This window comes from Micromys minutus (genome assembly GCF_963924665.1).
Source record: "Micromys minutus genome assembly, chromosome: 20".
NCBI lineage: Eukaryota > Metazoa > Chordata > Mammalia > Rodentia > Muridae > Micromys > Micromys minutus.
Window position 1 is genome coordinate 10771071 of NC_137955.1, and position 19119 is coordinate 10790189.

General features: G+C 38.3%; 1 protein-coding gene across 2 annotated transcripts in view; it reads left to right on the forward strand.

Moving 5' to 3' along the window:
- Positions 1 to 19119, forward strand: part of PDE4D (phosphodiesterase 4D) — a gene marked incomplete at its 5' end in the record, with an annotated part of 1034128 nt that overhangs the window by 416013 nt on the left and 598996 nt on the right. The window lies entirely within an intron of this gene.

Here is a 19119-nt window from a genome sequence, read left to right on the forward strand (position 1 = left end):
CTCAAAGATCCACTTGTTGGGATTAAAAGCATGTGCCATTACTCTTCGGCCATAAATCTCTTTGAGGCCTTGCTTTCAATTGTTTTGGAGATATGCCTCCATGTAGTATTTTTGCATGGTATGATAACATTGTTAATTTTAAGGCAGCTCTATAAAGTGCCCACAGTGGTCTTACTACTTTTCACTCTTTGGTAACTCTTCCAACAATGCAGAAACTTGATTTTTCCATGTTCTCCTTAATACTCTTTCCTTTTTTCCTTCCTCCCTCTCTTCCTTTCTCCACCTTCTGCGTCTCTCCTACAGTAATCATCTTAATGGATGTGTGAAATAATGTCTCATTGTAGTTTTGATTTATATTTATTTGATTAGTGATATGGAACATATTTTATTCCTTTTAAAATGTTTATTTAAGTTTTATTTTTATATGAGTATATTTATTACATTGAGTACAACTCTCCCCAACCCATTGATGCTTGCTTTTCTTCTCTCCTTCCATTACTCCTGTTTGCCCATGTAGGTCTTTATAGTTCTCTTTCCCTGATTCTATATGTTTACATAAAATCTAAGCCCCATCAATGAGAGAAAATGATTTTGTCTTTCAAGGCTGGCTTAATCTACTTAATATAATTATCTCCAGGTGTGTCTCTTGTCTTTTGACCAGTTTGCCACTTGCATATTTGCTATAGAAAGTTTATGCAAATCTGTTCCTATTTTGATTTATGTGTTTTCTATAATATTCAGAATATTTAATTTTTTGCAACATTTTCTCCAGGATTATGTGACTGAAAGTCTTGTACTAAATTTAGAACCCTGGATAGTCTTATCGGCAACACAGTGATCTAAAGTCTTTATTGCTTCATCTAGTGATACAGATAGAATGATAGTAATTCAGGAACCAGAGCTGTCTCAAGGTTGAATAACAATGCCTATGAATATTGTTTCCTTCACAAATTAATGTACATAAACTACCAGACTGTTCAAAAGGTTTTCCTTAGTGACAATATTTGATCGTTTTTAGGAGATACACTGTATTATATTTCAGTGTGTACTGTACTATATGCTGAAAAAAGGTGCCATCACTATCAATAACAGCCAAACAAGATGACAAGAATATTAGTAATACTGAGAAGTTCATATATGCTAAGATATGTACATAATAATAATAATGGTGAGTGTGGAGTCTGGTGGAACTAAGCGTATGATTTCTGTTTATTCCTGAGGTAGTTGGGCCCGATTCTCAAGCCTTACACATTAAAGAAGAAACAAGAACCACTAAGATTATGAATTCATTTTAAGCATTCAAAATCAAGTGGCTACTAGAAAAAACCATTATGCTTAGACAGCATAGTGCTACACAGGATTTCCCTAGCCTGCTTCTTCTTCCTTCGTCTCCTACTTATTTCATGAACTGTGGAAGTTTTGAACAATGTAATTTTAGGCTGCTGATGTGGAAAGAAACTGGATACATAGAGATGGCTCTTCAGAGACTAGTTAGCAAGCTTCATGTTACTAATTTAAAGTTTATACTCTCTGATGGCTTAAAGGGGGAAATCAAGTTCTCTGAAAGAAAATTTATGAAATTTAAAACCAATACCCAACGGAGATTTCTTAGACCAAGTCTTCCTAGGGCTTTGTGTTCTTTTTCTGTGGAGACATTATAACAACACACCTAACTCTTCACACACAGTTACAACCATAGCAAGAGTGCTTGCTATCAGGCACATTCATTGCACTCACTTCTGCTTTTAGGTAGCAGTTGAAGAGATCTCTTGAATGTGAGTGTGGTGCCTTGGCAATCAGCTAAAATGAGAATAGAAAGCAAACAGGGTAAAGTAGAGAATGAGAAAGAAGGAGAAACCATGTCAGCCTTTTATTGACACAGAGACAAGGGTGTTTGGGGCAATCAACCTGAGTTTCTGGATTACTCATTACAGTCCCCAAGGCAAAGTTGGACCTAAACATGGTTGTGTGGTGCAAACCAGTGGTCCTTTCAGTATGATCCAAAAGTCCAAGGATAAGCTAGAAGGAGACTGGGGGAACCTTGTCTTTCATTCAATACCTCCACTCAGAACAGAATTTTTCCTTCTTGTTTGGACTTCAGGTATGGAATAGTTATAAACCATGGCATATTCTGCACCACACAGCCGGCTGGGATAAGGTACACCAGGATCATGCAAGAAACAGCTATATAGAAATGGACCACTACAGATGCAGGATTTTGTCACTCTTCCTTCTCTGTTGTGAGCTAGCTGAGTGACTTCAGGAAGGTTTCCTGGATCCTTATGAGTTCGGTTGTGGGTTTCTGAAGTCCTTTCCGGTGCAAGGCTCTGTGTTCCAACAACCTCAATGTCCATGGGAGGATATTACCCAGAACTGTTCAAGTTGTTAGCTGTGTGCACATCTCCTTTAAACTGGAAAGCAATAGAAACCTGACATAATCCCCAATGCTGTTGCGATATTCACCTGGTGAACTGTCTCACCAACCACACAGCACCATATGACACACATCCATTGTATCAGGGCATGGGCGAATACAGGGAAACGCTTAATGTCTGAATCTCAGAATTAGGCCACCATGTCAAGAGACAGAGGGGTTAAAATGTAAAAGTTTGTAAGAGCATCCTTTCTGTTGAAAAACGTAGTGAAACTGATGCTCAGAAAACGATCCATCTTCTTTCCCCATAATACTTTCTATTTTAGAATAAAACTGTCAATAGGAAGAAATCGATGGCTATTCCAGTAAACACACAAAAATGGACTATTTCATCATCACTGAAAATAAATACTGGGCCTTATAAAACAAAGAATGGATGTTAGGAGGCTGTGTGTTTTGGAAGCCCAGGGAGCTAATGACTTACTATACTTAGCACAGAAATACGGGCGAGCAAATATGGAGGCACTAAATCATTTATGGTTGAGTTCGCTTTTCAGTTCCAGAACAACAGCGATATAGCATTATCTCCTCTTTATAAATTACTCATGCAGACGCTTCTCTAACGATCCTCTAATCCTTATTCGAGTGAGTTTATAAAGAAGACATCCTGCAATGGAATTATATACAGTGTCGAATTAATTAGGACTCAAGTCTCTGACTTCCAGTAAAACATTTTAGCATAATTGAATTAATAGTTTAAGTAGTAAAGTGAGACTCGTCTTTCCTTTGTTTCAGCCTACACTATCTTTGTTGCTCCATAAACTCAAATAATATAATTCAATGCCTGCCCCCCTTTAGTCAAGCCTGCGCCTTCATATTGGATGCCTGACTTGCGTTTTTAGTGATCCTAAAATAAGCATCCTTGAAGATCAGTTCTAGGCTGTTGCTTCAGGACAGATTCTTAGAAATATGAATCAGAGTTAAGAACATTGTCAGAGACATTGTGCTCTGTTCTTTGGAAGCTGTTGATGGTGTAGCTGTGGTGTGTGATACTGCTGTAGCCCCGGTCAGCCAAGTATGAAGGGTTCAGTAGTTAATAAAAGTTTGAACAATAAGGTTTGTTCCCGTTGATTAACACTGAGGCCACCCCCCACAGTCTTTGCATAGGAGTTTTCTATTTCTTCCTCTGTGAATTGTATGATATTATTCCTATGAGGACAATAGCCTTTCCTTCCTCTCATTTTTGGCAAAAGTAGTTTTCTTAGTTTGGTATGTGCCACTTATATTTTACATGGGCTTTTGATGTAAGCTAGGCTAAAAATACCCCCGTTCATCTGCAATGTAGATTCATCTGAAAGCTTCTCTAAAGTAAAAATTAGTGTAAGTTTAACCTTTATTTTGTTTTAATTTTGATAATTATTATTTTATTTTATATGTGTCTGTGTTTTGCTTGTATTTATGCTCATGTGAGGGCGTTAGATCTTGAGAGTTTCAGACAGTTGTAAGGTACAATATGCATGCTAGGAATTGAACCCCGGTCCTTAGATGGAGCCGCCAGCGCTTTTAATCCCTGAGCTACTCTCTGTCAACCTGTTTATAACCCCTGAGCTATCTCCCCGTCCACTTTTTTTAGTTTTGGGTAAAGTTTTAGTCACTGAAAATCTGGAAATACATCAAAGCTACATCTTGTTTAGAGTCCATTACATTTTTATGACATTTATTTGTGTCAGTGGGTGTGTGTGGTGGGACATGGATGGGATAGTCAGATGGCAGCTGACAAGGAATAGTTCTTTCTTTCTGTCATGTATGTCCTGAGGATCAAACTTGGATCATCCATCTGCTGGCAGGTGCCCTTACCTACTGGGCCATCTCTCCAGTCTAGAAGTCATCTAAGCTTGTATACTATTATATGTACAGGGACTGTGGAGTGGGAAGGACAGGGAGGGCAGCAATGCAGATGGGAAGTGAATAAAAAAAAGTATAAAAAAGCATAGGGTTTGGGATGATAAATATTAATGATAAAATACTATTTTAATATTTGACATTTAATATTTTAATATCTGATAAATGGGTTAAAATAGTCAAGCACAATATATATTCTTATAATTTAAAGCTTGATTTTCTCAGATATGTGAGAAACAGAGATGATAGTATAATTGTTGAATTGTTGAGTTCAGGCTCAAAAAATATTAAGGATGAAAGTAGAATCAATAGTGTTCCTCTCTCCAATGCCCTGTATGTGTTCATGTGTATGCAGATGTACACTTATATGTGTGTATGTGTGTGTGTGTGTGTGTGTGTGTGTGTGTGCATATGTGTGCGCACACACACATGTATGGAGAGGCCAGGGGTCAACTTCAGGTGACATTTCTAAAAAACTGTATATCTTGTTCTTGAAACAGGACTTCCCTGGGACTTAGAGCTCACTGAGAAACTAAGCCAGCTAAGAGCTCCCGAGATCTTCCTCACCCTGCTCCCTAGTGCTGGTGTTACTAGTGTGTACCATTGCATCATGTTTTACAACACCGGTGCTGGGGTTCGAACTCAGATCCTTACCCTTGTACCACAAGCATTATATCAACTGCGCTATCTCCTTAGGACCATCTGCCCCATTTTGATGCCTTGTGTTTTTGCCCGAAGGTAACCACTGTGTAAAAGCTTCCTTTCCCAATTTATTCCTTTCCAGTTCAGAAGCAATAATATCTGTTGCCTTGAATGTCTGAGTGCAATGTACTGTTATCTTTACTTAAAACGAGCAAAGGCTCACATAGAATATTTCTCTCTCATTCACAGAGGATGAAATTCTTCTTCAGGCTCTAATTTGTCCTTCTTGTATGTTATTTCTCTGAAATGCCCCCCCCCATGTGGTATATGACAAACACGTTGCTCTGGATGGCAGCATGTAACCCACACATGGCTCAGCATGTCTGCATAACTGAGATATTTAGTTACCATCCCTACAATACACTCACACACACACACACACAGAGAGAGACATTACAAACAAATAGTATCTCTCCTGGACAGATGTTAAAGTGCCCCTGCCTAGTAGCAAAGCATAATGAGTCATTTGTAAAGTAAGCTGCAGAAATGTTCGACACTGTGTTTGTTCTGCATGGAAAATAAACATTTTGATACATAGTTATCTTTAATTCGGCCTTTGGGAATGTGGGGATACCCAAGACAAAAAAAATTGATTCTAGATAAAGGTATGCGGTTTTTATCTTCCTAGACATACAGAAAGTCATATATGAATATGTGGTATTGGCGGCACCCTACTCTGTGAGCTAAGCGACAGCTCAACAGCAAGCGAGTAGTGAAGATTTTTGGATATTCACATATTTGAACATACATTATGTAAAAATCATTTTAGTCATCATCTAGTAACGGAGATTTGGAATTTATAGCCAAGATTAACAATGTGCTTTGAGACTCTGAGGATCTTTAAAAATGTAATTGTTGTATTACTAGTTTCTTTCGTTTAAAGTTGTTTTTTACACTAATGTGGCCCGCTTGAGTGCCTGGGAATTTTGCGCGCTAAGCATGTTGTTCTCGGGATAGTGACTGTGCAGAGGGGGGTTGGGGAGCTCGCTCAGTCATGACAGCTGCTGTTTTGTTTTGTTTTAATTCAGAGTTGATTCTAGGCCAGTATTTCAGGTATTTGGTCTTAATCTGCATTTGCCATCTCACTGGGGAAAGTGAGGGGCTTCAGTAAGATATCATTGAGGGTTTTCACAAAAGAGCATTTAGAATTTGTAAAAGCAGACTCTCTCAGACACTGTGACCTCCCGGGAGGTTTTGTAAAAGCCTGAGTATGTCGCTACTGTGGTATGTCTCTGAAGTCATCAGATGTCATTACCACACAGGGCTTCAATGGACAGCTGCACTGCATTCTCTCAGTTCACTCATTACAGAGAACAGCAGAGCACGCGACAGGATTGAACTGTTCTCTAGTGATTTCCAATTGTGGGGGGGGGGAACAGGCTAATACATCTGTACTAACATTTCACATTATATTATTCATTCATTGCATTAAAAATTGTAGATATTTTTGATGGCCAAAATAACACTCCTACATGAAATGTTTGAAGACTGCTAAAAACACACAAAAAAACATTCCAAATGATTACAAGTCTACCCTCTTGATATGTATTGTCCAAATATCAGATATGTGGGATGTTTTCCAAATTTTTACTAGTATGGTTAATGCTACCATGAACATGGTAGAGTTTTTCTTATGTTGTAAAATATTCTTTACTAATTTTGATCATTTTCACTACTTTTATCTCCTTCTACTCCCTCTTACCAGCTCCTTTTCCCAAGAAGTCCCCTCCTGGACACACACACACACACACACACACACACACATACACCCCCTACCCACTCCCCCTATACATACATATGTATGTGTGTATGTATGTATGTATGCATATATGTGTGTGTATGAGATATATGTTCAAATGTAAAGATATGTGATAGTGAATATATAATATGTGATATGTGATATATGATGTTGTATAGTATGCATCATATCCTTATATTTGAACAGCAAGCATCTTATCAATGGAACTGTCTTCTCAGCCCCAAAGCTTGCTTTCAATATTTAGAAAAACTAAAACTAAGAGACATCCTAATCCATTTAATTTTTAGGTAGAACAAGCAGCAATAAATCTAATCTCCAAACCTTTCAGCCTATCACTTTTCTAAGAGCAAATCTATACTCGTCAGGATTTAGATGTATTGAAACTCATTCTATCTGCCACGTGTGGTCAATCTGTCCTCACCCTAGAGTGCCTTCTCTAAGCAGCCAGTCCAGATACTGGTCCTGTCCTCTCTCTCAGGATGTGCCCCTTCCTTTTTTGTGTGTAGCTCAGTGGGAGGACTGTCTCCAGCTTCCATGGCCCTTTGGGTTCTGTCTTCTATATCCTTGCCCTGTTCCCCATAACACCTAGTAACACCCGTCCATCACTCATCCATCAGGTTCAACACATTTGTACCTGCAGCTTAAGTACCTAAGTGTGTAACAGGGGAAGGTGACATCTGTACAAAATGATTCTTTTCTTCCCAGGAAATTGAGCATGTGAGCAATTTGAAAACAGGACCTGGAGCCATCCATTTTGAAATCTGTGTTGTGGAATTTCTAGTTAACAGTCTTACAGAGAATTTTCCTCATCATACAAAGAGGCCACATAAATCATTAAATAAATACCAACCCTGGGTCCATGGAATGGATTTCATTAACTCAAATCCATAGATAAAGCACTTAATAAATATTAAATGCTGTCTATTTTCAATTATTCATGGGCATATTATTCACGTATAGCTGCAATGGGAGTTAAAAGGTCATATTTGCATAATGAATGATTCTACTTAGTTACTTAAGTGGGTCCATGTTTTACATCCATCCAAAATGAATCAAAAACTTAAACCAATCTTATTATTTAATTCCCATCAACTCTTGGTCAAAAGGTAAGATTTTGCTTCTAGCTGCTTTGCCTCAATTTGAAAGCTGATAGTAAACATGGCTGGCATTTGATGGGAGGTGGAGAAGTAATGGAGAAACTAATCTGGGAATTAGACTCCAAAAGGTCAGAATTTTTCCATGCCTCTTTCAATTGAGTCTTTATGGTGAGGTTTTGCCAATTTGTGAATTAAGTTGTTCAATGAGTCCAAAAAGCCTCCCAATAAAAACAAAACCCTTTTGATAAGAAGGAAATTCATTCTCTGTCAGTCCCCCTCTCCTACCCTCTCCTTCTCTCCCTTCCCCCTCTCTGGGTGTGTGTATCCTTTGACTTTTAAAAATCACAATGCAGTGTGAAAAAGCAAACCTGTAAAAGATAGCTTTTTGCTAGAAATATTAGCATAGATGAGAGCACACGTTCCCAAGGCTGAGTTAGTCATAGAGCTGAGTTTCATCCTTGGATAAATCTAAATGCAGGAAGAGCTCGTTTTTACAAGTGAGTTTGTTGAAACTCACATTGTATAATGAGTTACCAGTGAACAATTGAGCATGCACAGATAGGGCTAAATGACACAAAGCTATTGTTACTTGAAAACCGAGGAGGAGACAGCTTGCCCAGCAGACCCTGCAGGGATGTTTGCACAGCCGCCATTGATCTGGACAGGTTTTGGAAACTGTCAGCAAGTTTACTGAGTGTAAGCATTTGCTGTGGCAAAGACTGGGATTTACTCAGTGCATCCATGCTGGACAAAGCCCTTTGTGCACATTGGCACATCAACCAGTGTGGAAAAGTACAAGATCAGCACTCAATCCTGTTCCATTTTATGTCAAATGAATTAATAGCTTAGGAAAAGGAAGCAAACATTAAATCAGGCACACAAATATTTCTGCTTCTTTCCTCCCATTTCCACAGAGGGTCATTTGTAAATGTTTCTTTTAAAATGATTTCTAAGGAAAGAAGTGACTGGAGGAGACGTCAGTTCTAATGAAAGCTAGATGAACACATCTCCATCTTCTGTGTAGGAAGAAGGGTGTGTCGGGGTTCCTGTAGCTTCCTTTAGGAGGCTTCTGTTAAAAAAGGGCTGCAGGTGTGCTAGGAAGTCTTCACTGTGAAAACATGGAAAAGTCATTCTTATGGGATAGAAGCAAATTCAACTGTGGGAATCTTATCCATCTTGTGGAGAAAGGTCTTTGGATACAGTGACTCAGTCTTCCCTGGTTGTCACCCTCTGGTTGTCACCTTCAACACATGACCTGTGTCACTCCCTTCGGAGCCTTGGGTGCTGGGACTGTTCTTTTCCTCCTTTTGCTTTATCCCAAGGTGGAAGGGATGAAAATTTATGAGAATAGGTGAGAAGTGCTGTTTGTAATCCAAACCTAGAAAATAAGAGTTTCCCAGGAGGCCACTGATTATATCCTTTTATGACATAATTTCCCTTGGGTTCATTAGAGGCTGGGGAGGTTGAGTTTATAACTGGACACAGGAAAATTTAATGAGGTTTGAAAGCAATTAGTTGATGAAAACTGAATAGCAATATAATGGAGTGTTCAATAAATTGGCTATTACCTGTAAACAGTGAAATAATAAGTTAAGATTAGCACATTAATCATTTTCTGTGATATCAATACTTTGGTATATTTGTAATATTTCCACATATTTCAGAGTCTACAAGTCTCATAACTAAAATAATTGAAGTGCACCCTCTGCTTTTTAACTTGTGACAATTGAACTTTATTATACAGTATATGAATTAAACTCTGAAAGTAGAAGAAAATATCCAGTGGCCAGATTTGAAAAATATTTATAGCTAGATCAAAACTGAAAATGGAGAATGAGAGGACTCTCTGGTGCATGGCAGCCACCAAGGTCTTTATGGTCTTAACTTGTTAAATGAATCTTGAAGTGGGGTTTAGTTTAAAGGATAAAGGCCTTACATTATTCCATGAGTACAAGGCTTGAGATTAAAGTTTTATAATGGAAGTAATTATGTTTTAAGCTTAACAATCAATGTGTTACTCTCAACTAATAACTGATATTACCTAAAGCACATTATTCAGGTTGGAGAAGTTCACTTGGCTTGAGGCAGAAACAAATTTTAATTATGTGCCTGGCTTTTTTTTTTTTTTTTTTTTAAGTTCACTGTTTATTACCCATTGCTTCCTCTGCATGGTCCTTGTCTCTGCATCCTCAGTAGAGCAGAACTTGGCTACTCCTGTCCTCTGACTTGCTCACTTCAGACATTTTCTGGCTGAGAATAGATTGTGTTGAGAAAGGGTTATGATACTGGGTCTGCACTATAGTTCTGGTTAGGGTGCATCACTCTGGAGCAAGGCTTATTCTCATGTTGTCTGTCTCAAATCTGTCTCTTCTGAAGCCTGCTGAGTGCCTCATGACTGTCACAGTTTTCCTGTGTACCGAGGCTGTTGAGATGGATTCCCAGTGCTTTTTAGGGGCTCACTCTTAAACTTTGAGAGGTAGGTTTTGTTGGAATTATATGCAAAAACATGTATATTAGAGATCTGTGTTCTCATATCCTTTGAGTTAGTCTTTGGTGACTCAGTACGTTGACCCAATTATGAAGACCACATATTTGCTTATGAATGGCAGAAGGCTTGATGTTTTCTATCTTAAATCTGAAGAGGGAAATCTCTTGCCAGTAACTTCACTTCTGTTTTGTGTGAAAGGAGATCTGAGTTTTCTCTGAGAAGAGTCAGGCTGCCCTATTCTACCGTAAATGGAAGGACGCAGAGATAAAAGCCCCTGCCTCAGACAGTTCACTTTCAGACAAGTAGGTCAATGTCTGGGAGTCCAGAAAAATCCTGCAAAGCACAAATATTCATCAAGGTGTCTTCTTACTCCATATAGTGTCGCTGCTTTATTATCTGTCTCTACTGTACTTTCTACCCTGTCCATTTTATGAATAGAATACTCTAGTGTGCTGTCCTTTTCTAATATGGCTAGTTTACACTGTAAAAACAGTGCTAGTTTTGCTAGTCTTTCCTTCCCTCTAGCAGGAAGTGGGAGTTATATAGGGAAGTCCAAAATAGACAGAGAACCCTGTTCTACTGAACACAAAGAGTTGTCAATTTTCTTTTGCAGCCCCCGAAATGTTACCAGTACATGCAACTTACAATAAGATAATGTTTGCAAAAAAATATTTAATGATGCAAACACAAGACTTTATCTACCTAATATTCAGGGATTCTGGGTAGTGGAAGTCTTGACACCTTGAACTTGAACATGTATCTACTCGAGATAGCTTAATTGGAAAGTGTTTCTAGGAGACAGAATACCAATCATATAGCCATGTTTAGCTTCAGAGGAGCAATCTAACTATGTGCCTAAGAAAAAAAGGATTTCCTGGGAAATCTTAAATGTAATTACTTTCAGAGTGACCAGGAAGCTCAACAGGAGGCCAGATCTTCTGACAGGTCCATGTTTCTTCAAATATCTAGATGACATAAGAATTATATGAAACCCCCCTGAATTATAAACCTTTACCAAAAAAAAAAAAAATGGGACATAAAAAGTATAAGTTAAAGTCTTAGTTTAAAATCAAACCATACAGAATGATACAGATTGTTCTAATGTGGCATATTTCTACACTTCTCCAGTATTAGTGATGGCCTTTTTTCCTGATGTTACAGGAAATAATCCCCTCTTTCAGAGATTTGACAAGTGATTTGTTTTCAGAGACAACACTTCATAAATTCTAAGATTGGTTCTAAATCTCATTCCAGTCTTATCTTCCTCGTTAACAAAATTTAGTTGTGTGTTAAGCTTTAGAAAAATCTTCCTACAGCGTTACCATGAGAGGCTGCTGGGTATCTGCCCGTGGCAGCACATTTATTTATATTAGGGATTCCCCCTTTTTTTTTTTTTTTTGTTAATTCTTTATTGTAACAGAACACATATGCAGGAAGTCTTACATACTATATACACACAACTCCCCATGGTAACCACATCCAAGGACAGGAAGAAACATCAAGAGCTCCCTTGTCCACCCAACACCCCAACCTTTTCTCTCCCAGATACTTCCTGTCCTCCTTCCAATGGTTACCAAGATCTTCACTCATTTCTGTGCCAGGAAAGCTTGGCCTCCTGCAGTGCTCTGTGTGAGCTCCACATGGGTGGAGCCCTGGGATGTTACTTTGTTAGAAGCTATTTCCTCCCTTTGTCCAATTGATTTGTACCATCCTTCATAGCCCATTGTGGGTCTAGACTGAAGTTTATTTATTCATTCTGCTGTGGAAACCCATCTGAACAGTTAATAGGTTTGTAGGTATTACAGAGAATCCTCTATTAGGGCATGCCTTTTGATATGAAAAATATACACATTTCCCTTGAGCATGTACCTAAGAGAAGAATGTGGTTTGTACCATTTGAGTAAATCTAGCATTATCAGAAATGTAGGTTTTCCAAAGGAGTTAAACCAATACACCAGAGCAATAATTCTTCAATTAAAGAGAGAAAAGAGAGAGGGGAAAAAAAACAGAAAGATAAAGTTTTGTATAAAAATAGAACTTAGTTGGCACTTCTGGCTTTCAGATTCTAACCTCTTTTGCAGGAAAATTGTCGCCCAAAGGCATTGGGAACTTGCTGGAAACAAACATTAATTAATGTTCTCTGCTTCCTTTCTGCTTCCCAAGTACTCCATTGTATACATATGATTAAAATAAATACAGTAGTTCGTTGTCTGTGAGCTTACTAGCTTTTATAAACTGTACTGTAAAAGCCTTCCGAACAGTTTGTGCTGGGCTGTTCTTTTTTTCCTTCTCTTCTGTCAGCTTTATGATAAAGATCTAGAAATGTATTAATTAAAATCATTTTTTCCTTCCTGAACCTTTCATCACATTTTTCTGCTTTGCACACATTTATCATCCCACCCCCATGGCCTTTGCAGTATGCTAAATTATTAATTAAATGGTTAGTCTTTTGTCTTGAAAAATGTGGGGTTCTTTTTGTCCTTTTCCAATTTTACATAAAATCGTACCTATAAAATATGTTACCTATACAAATATTTAAATATCCAAATGCCTCTTAGTTTACTCTGATTATATAGTTAAACTTCAGTCTAGAATAAATTATACAGAAATAGAGACATGTGTGTGTATCTGTTTTCTAAACAAATGTGAGATTAATGTTGGTGGCTTAATACTGGGCATCTAGATTCATCTGTTTAGGCTGAATGGGTTTATTTTTGTCACAGTGTTAGCGATTCCATTAAGAAAAGTACTTGGTATGGAGTAATGTACATTCTTTGGTTCAGTTCTTTAAACTATCAATTAAAAAAAAAAATAAGCGTGTCTTACTAGGTTATGTGCTGTAGTATGTCAAGTGAAACCATTTTAAAAAGAAACACTGATGTCTTGTTTATGAAATCACAGATTAGACATTTCTAAAGCAGTAAATGTCACAACATATTGTTCATTAAATCAAGTCGATGGGAGCTGAATGAGAGTTACAAGAAACCTCCCCTTACATTTGGACGCTAATGCCTTTGTCAAGGAGAAGTGGTGGTGTTGTAGGTTTTATATATGGAAGGTCAGTTGCTGTCAGCAGTGAAGAAGATGGACCAGAAAATCCCATTGGTCCAATTCATACAGTCTAGTGAGGCCTGTGTATCAGGCAAGGCTGATTCCAGAATTAAAACTGTCCTAAAGCTCTCTGTTTCTGTTTTTGTTTCTCTCTGTCTCTCTCTCTTTCTCTCTCTATATCTCTCTTGTCTCTCTCTCTCTCTCTCTGTCTCTCTCTCTTTCTCTCTTTCTCTCTCTCTTTATCTCTTTATCAGACTAATATCAAATTTATGAAAATGAAACTATTACCAGCATCTTAAGTTCATGCATCTAATAAGCAAAAGGTTTAGAGATCTCCATGTAGACATATGGAGTATTTAATAATTTTTACCCTTCTAATAGTAAAAGTAATAGTAAAAGTCTATACTTATCATATCTATGATTCCACAGTGTAATGCCGATAGCAATACAGCCATTCATTTTAAGTTTTGTATCACTAAAGTTAGTTCATGGGGACAAATTAAATGCTGATCACTAGCGGAGTCAGCAGAGGGTGCACAGAGGATCAGGGTTTGAACATAACCTTATATAGTACACTAGGGTGTACTAGCTAGCCACAGCGAGTTTCTCTGTAAATAGCAACTTACAACCATAAGTATTTGTTTATGTAAGAACTGCTCATCCAAACCCTCAGGATGAGCCCTAGAGTGATACCAAGAGCAAGCATGGAATTTACCCACCATCCACCCAATTACACCCCTGCCATTCCGTGGAAAACTTCTAATGACGATGCATTTGACTTCTGGAAAAAGAGAGAAAGGGAAGGAAGCTCAGGATCTATCTCCACAGGCTTTGCTTGGGGCTGTTCAGCCACCACTAGAAGCACAAGGTGGGTACATATGACTTCTGAGTTTTTGTGTCATGTTCTTTTATGTCCTATTCATGTTCAAGTGAGCCTCAGAGTAAGAACAAAGCCATGATCGGGTTCTAATCTCATCACTTCCAAGCTGTGTGACTCAGTTGACAGATGAGGACACTGAGGTAGAGACCTACTAAGTGCCTTACCCTAAGGATAAGGACTTGATTGACTGGAAGAAGTGAAAATAAGAGAACCCCCCCCCCCACACACACACACACATACACCTTTGATATCCAAGACCAACACACATCTTTCTTCAGCATCCAAGAGTCACTGGGGACAGATCTCAGGTGCCAGTACTGTTGTTCACAGGCATAGATAAAATGAGAGGGTAATGCAGAGTCTATTTCTGTGAAAACGACAGTATTGGAGCAGACTGCTGGCCCTTCACCATGCCCTTCCATTATCATCCTTGTTCTTTGCTCCCAAAAGTCTACCCTAAGTTATACATATAAAACACATTCTATCAGAAGCTGCACAAGTGCAAGTCTGAACAAGGAGCATCTGCTCGAATGCAGCTGCTGAGGAATCTCAGCCTCCAAGGAAACAGGTCTCAACATCACTTAGCTAGTGGGTATCAGAGCCCAGACTTGAACCAACATGAGGACTCCTGACCCCACTACCTGCCTGCTCAGATGAAGTCGGTGTACTTGGGATCTTACTCTTGCTCCTCTCCTTTTTATGGTGATGCTTTTAAAAACCATGTTTATTTGTGTTCTAAGGACTAACTTAAATCAGGTCCTCGAACCAGGGATCTTTATTGGGGTGGGGGTGGGGGAGTCATTGTGATTTCCTTATTACAACCCTGCTTGCCTCATTTCAGGAGTGTAATCAAACATCAGCTGGAAACTTCCTTTTAATATAGTGAATCAGCCTGCCCACACAGTTTATTTTCCCTGAGGCATATTGCTGGGAATGTCTATTTCCGAGTTTTACAAAATCAACATATGTTGAACCAACTGGCTGTTTTCATTTAAATTGATAGAAGCTGAAACTTGAAAATCATGTTTTGTTTTGTTTTTTTACCCTTAATATTCTTGGTGATTTTGAGGTAGAAACCTGTGTTCTGCATATTTTTTTAATTTGTTTGGTGTGTGTGTGTGTGTGTGTGTGTGTCTGTACGTGTTAGTAGTGTGCGTTTTCCTGGGTACACGTGCATGGAGGCCAGAGGTCAATGACAGTTGTCTTCTTTAAAGACATGAGATATTAACAGAAGCTTTGTGTTTGTTTTTGAGACAAGATTTCACTATGTAACAATAGCTGGCCTAGAACTTACTATATAAACCAGGCTGGCCTTGAACTCACAGATCAGAATTAAGGTCTAGATAGCTTTATGGAAGGACAATTATAAAGTATATAGGCAGATTTAAAGATGTTGTTATAATCTTAAGCAATTATCACCTTTATTAATTTTTTGTGTTTTTTTTCTTTTTTTTTTGGGTTCACTGAAAATAAGAACACATTTTGTTAATCTTTGCATGCTACTTTCTGGAGTGCTGCTTAGCACACAGCAAGCATCCAACCTTGTAAATTAAATTGATTTATAATAATATAGTTGATGCAATGAATGAAGCATGTTTTCTTTACATGGACACACAGTATTTGTATGTTGTGAAGTAGGAACCCTCTATTATTACTATACTGTTTAAGATGCTATTACTTCTCATTATTCTTAGCTAAGTTTATATAGACTTTGGACTTTTAGCTTAAATGGCATTACATGGATAGTATGTGGATGCTTCAGTCAGCTCAGCTGAACTACGACCGTACTCAAAGCTGGGCAGTTGACCCAGCAGTAATGTGCTTTTCTACAGTCTGGAAGCTACAAGTCTGACAACAGGGTGCTGATGAGGTCAGCACAGAGAGAGGACTCTCATGACTGACAGCTCGCAAGCCTTCCAGGACCTCCTCTACTGTACCCATCCCATCTGTGAGCCTCACTCCCACCATCTCATCAAAACCTAATTATCTCCTGAAGGCTTTCACCTCCAAATACTATCACAACAAATGAATTAAGGGAGACACAACTTACTCCATAATAATGAGCATCTTGTATACTTTTGACAATATAGCTCAAAGCTGTTTTTCATATAAAAATTGGGTAAAGTGTTTTGCATAATTAATGTTTTAGTGAGCAAATTCCTGAAGCTCCTGTTTAAAAAATCATGCTGTTGGAAAGATGTTACTTTCCAAAGATGCATTTAACATTTGGTAGCACTTAATAGACATAATATTTACAACAGGGAAAGACACTCACCAGAGACAACACATGTGTTGAGTACATGTGGGAAGAGCTCACAATGTGGCTCTGAGCCAAGCCAAGTGCTCTGCCACGCCTTTTCCCACCACATCCTGTGGCCCTGGTGGGGATTAGGGGGCAGGGGACCTTATCAGTCATTTCACAGGGAGATTGAGAGTCAGGAAAATATAGTCACTTTTCCAGAGCCACACATGGGACCAATGGCTGATTCAAATCAAGGTCTCCCTTACTCCAAATAAAATAATGCTTAGGGACCTGGCCTATACCTGCCTAAAACAAGCAAGCAAACAAACAAAAAAAGCCCTACCCTTATGTTTATCAGAACTATGTATTTTAATGAAGACTTAGGATTCATCATTGTTTCTTAAGTCCTTGATATTCTAATAAAAAGCATCCATATAATCCTCAAAGATTTGAAATAAATAGATTAAGATTTCAGTTTTAGATTACGTTAACATTCTGTTAACATTTACAGAGATCCAAGGATATAAATCAATTTTACATGCAGTGCATTCTCCTGACCAAGATTATCATATTTGTAGACTTACTAGAAGACCTTGCTTCTTTCTTTTCCAATAACAGAGCTCCATTTTTGAGCAGTGAATGAATTCCTCCATAAAATTCTGTTACTGTTTTGTTGATTTTTTTTGCTTGTTTTTAACATTTGAAGGTAATCTACATTTGTCTAAAAAATTTCACAAATATTCACTATTCGCCTTCAGTGCAGGGATGTGCTGGGTTTAATATCTGAGTTAAGAGTGTACAAACTATGGGCCTGGTCCTTCCTGCTCAACAGTAAAAACTAAAAACCACAGGTGATTCTAGCCTGAAGGTGGAATTCAAGGAGAAAGGACTCTGTGAAACCTGGCATAAATACATAGGGAGAAGTGCAGTGGCTCATCTCAGCCCAGCTCTCGCCACTGCCCCAAGCAAACCAGAGTGAAGGAAGAACCCAGGAGCTAAGCATGTATCGGAAAAGAGGGGGAGACAGATTGGCAGGTTAGGAATGATGGGAAAATCTCAAGGTGTGACTGAGACAGCCTCTTACAGTGACAATTATCATTGTTGTTGTGGATGAGGAAGTGAGACTTAAAGACATTATGCCACTTGCACTGTGTGACTAGATTAAGACAAAAGCAGAACCAGAGTCAGCTGGGAATATGTGTTGAGTTCTACATCACAAGAGGAGTGCTACGATTGTTTACTTATACACTGTTTACATTTAATGAACTTCAGCAGAAATAGAAGCAGAATCTCTCCATATGGATGCATAGAATGGGTCCATTTTACACAATCATTTCCAGCAGTGCTTGATATCCAGACACTTTTCTCAACATTCAAACTTCTCTCCAGCTTGAGTGGAGTTCACTGTCTGACATACTGTACCACCCACAGCTGGTCCACTCACCAGAAGAAGGGAAAAAGAACATGTGTGGGCCTCCGAGAAAAACACACTAGTATCACAACTTCCTAATTCAAAGTTTTGAATTTATGTATATTTAAACATAGCAACCTTTCCTTTCTTCCATTTCTGGTCTTGCTTAAAACATATCTTGACATCATAAGGAGATTAAATCTTGATACATTGTTGTAATGTTTAATATTCTTTAGGGTGTTGATGACCCCCTCATTTATAGGAGCCAGGAATGTTTTTATCATCCTGAATCCGGAGCCTTCATGTTTGGGGTGTTAGATTACCCCGTCTGCCCTCTTTAACCTCATGTTGGCTACTGTATATGAACCTTGGAGAACTATTTAGATGGGTCTGGAGGCTCCAGCAAAATCAGCCCCCGAGGTTTTCTTTTCTTTTCCTCTTTATAAAAGTGGAAAACATTTATTAACATTGAAGCTCTCATCATACAAGGCCATATAAAAAGTCTTGGCATTCTGATTATACTTAAGTATATTTTCTACATAGTTACAGTGTTATATAATTTCAATTTTCATAATACATTGCCTCAATACATTAGGTCTACTGAACAAAAGCACTTATTCTCAAATCCAATACTTGAACAATTTCCTCTGCACGTGGTTCAGCAGGGCTAATAGCATAAGATGCTCTTTATGAATAGGTATGTGATCTTATATTAACAGTTTCTGAAATTTGGTATTTAATGTAGCATTTTAAAATCACAACACAAAAGGATACTAAAATAGAGAAATTAAGGTCCAGAGATGCTTCCATGGAATCAAACCCATAACACTATTGTGGTTTTGAAAACCGTAAAACAAAGTATTTGAAATCAACCCTATACCTTTCCTATGAGGAAAAACTACTTGGGAATAGAGAGGAAAAAGACAACTTTTATTTCTCTGTGGTACTATGAAGAAAAATCCTAAACTGCCTGTTGCCACTCATTAATCATGACATAGAAGGACTATCAGAAGAGAAATGTGCCAACCCAACAATGCTAGGCAACTTCAGGAGAGTGAGAGTTGTTTCAGCTTGTGCTAGATGACCGTAGCAGACTCCGTGTGTAAGACACATTTGCATACTGTGATCTCGGTCTTCAGTTCAAGCTATATTGAAGATTTTTAAAGTGTCTTGGCTACATTTTGTCATGCCCAGAGAGCTAGTTTGATGCCTG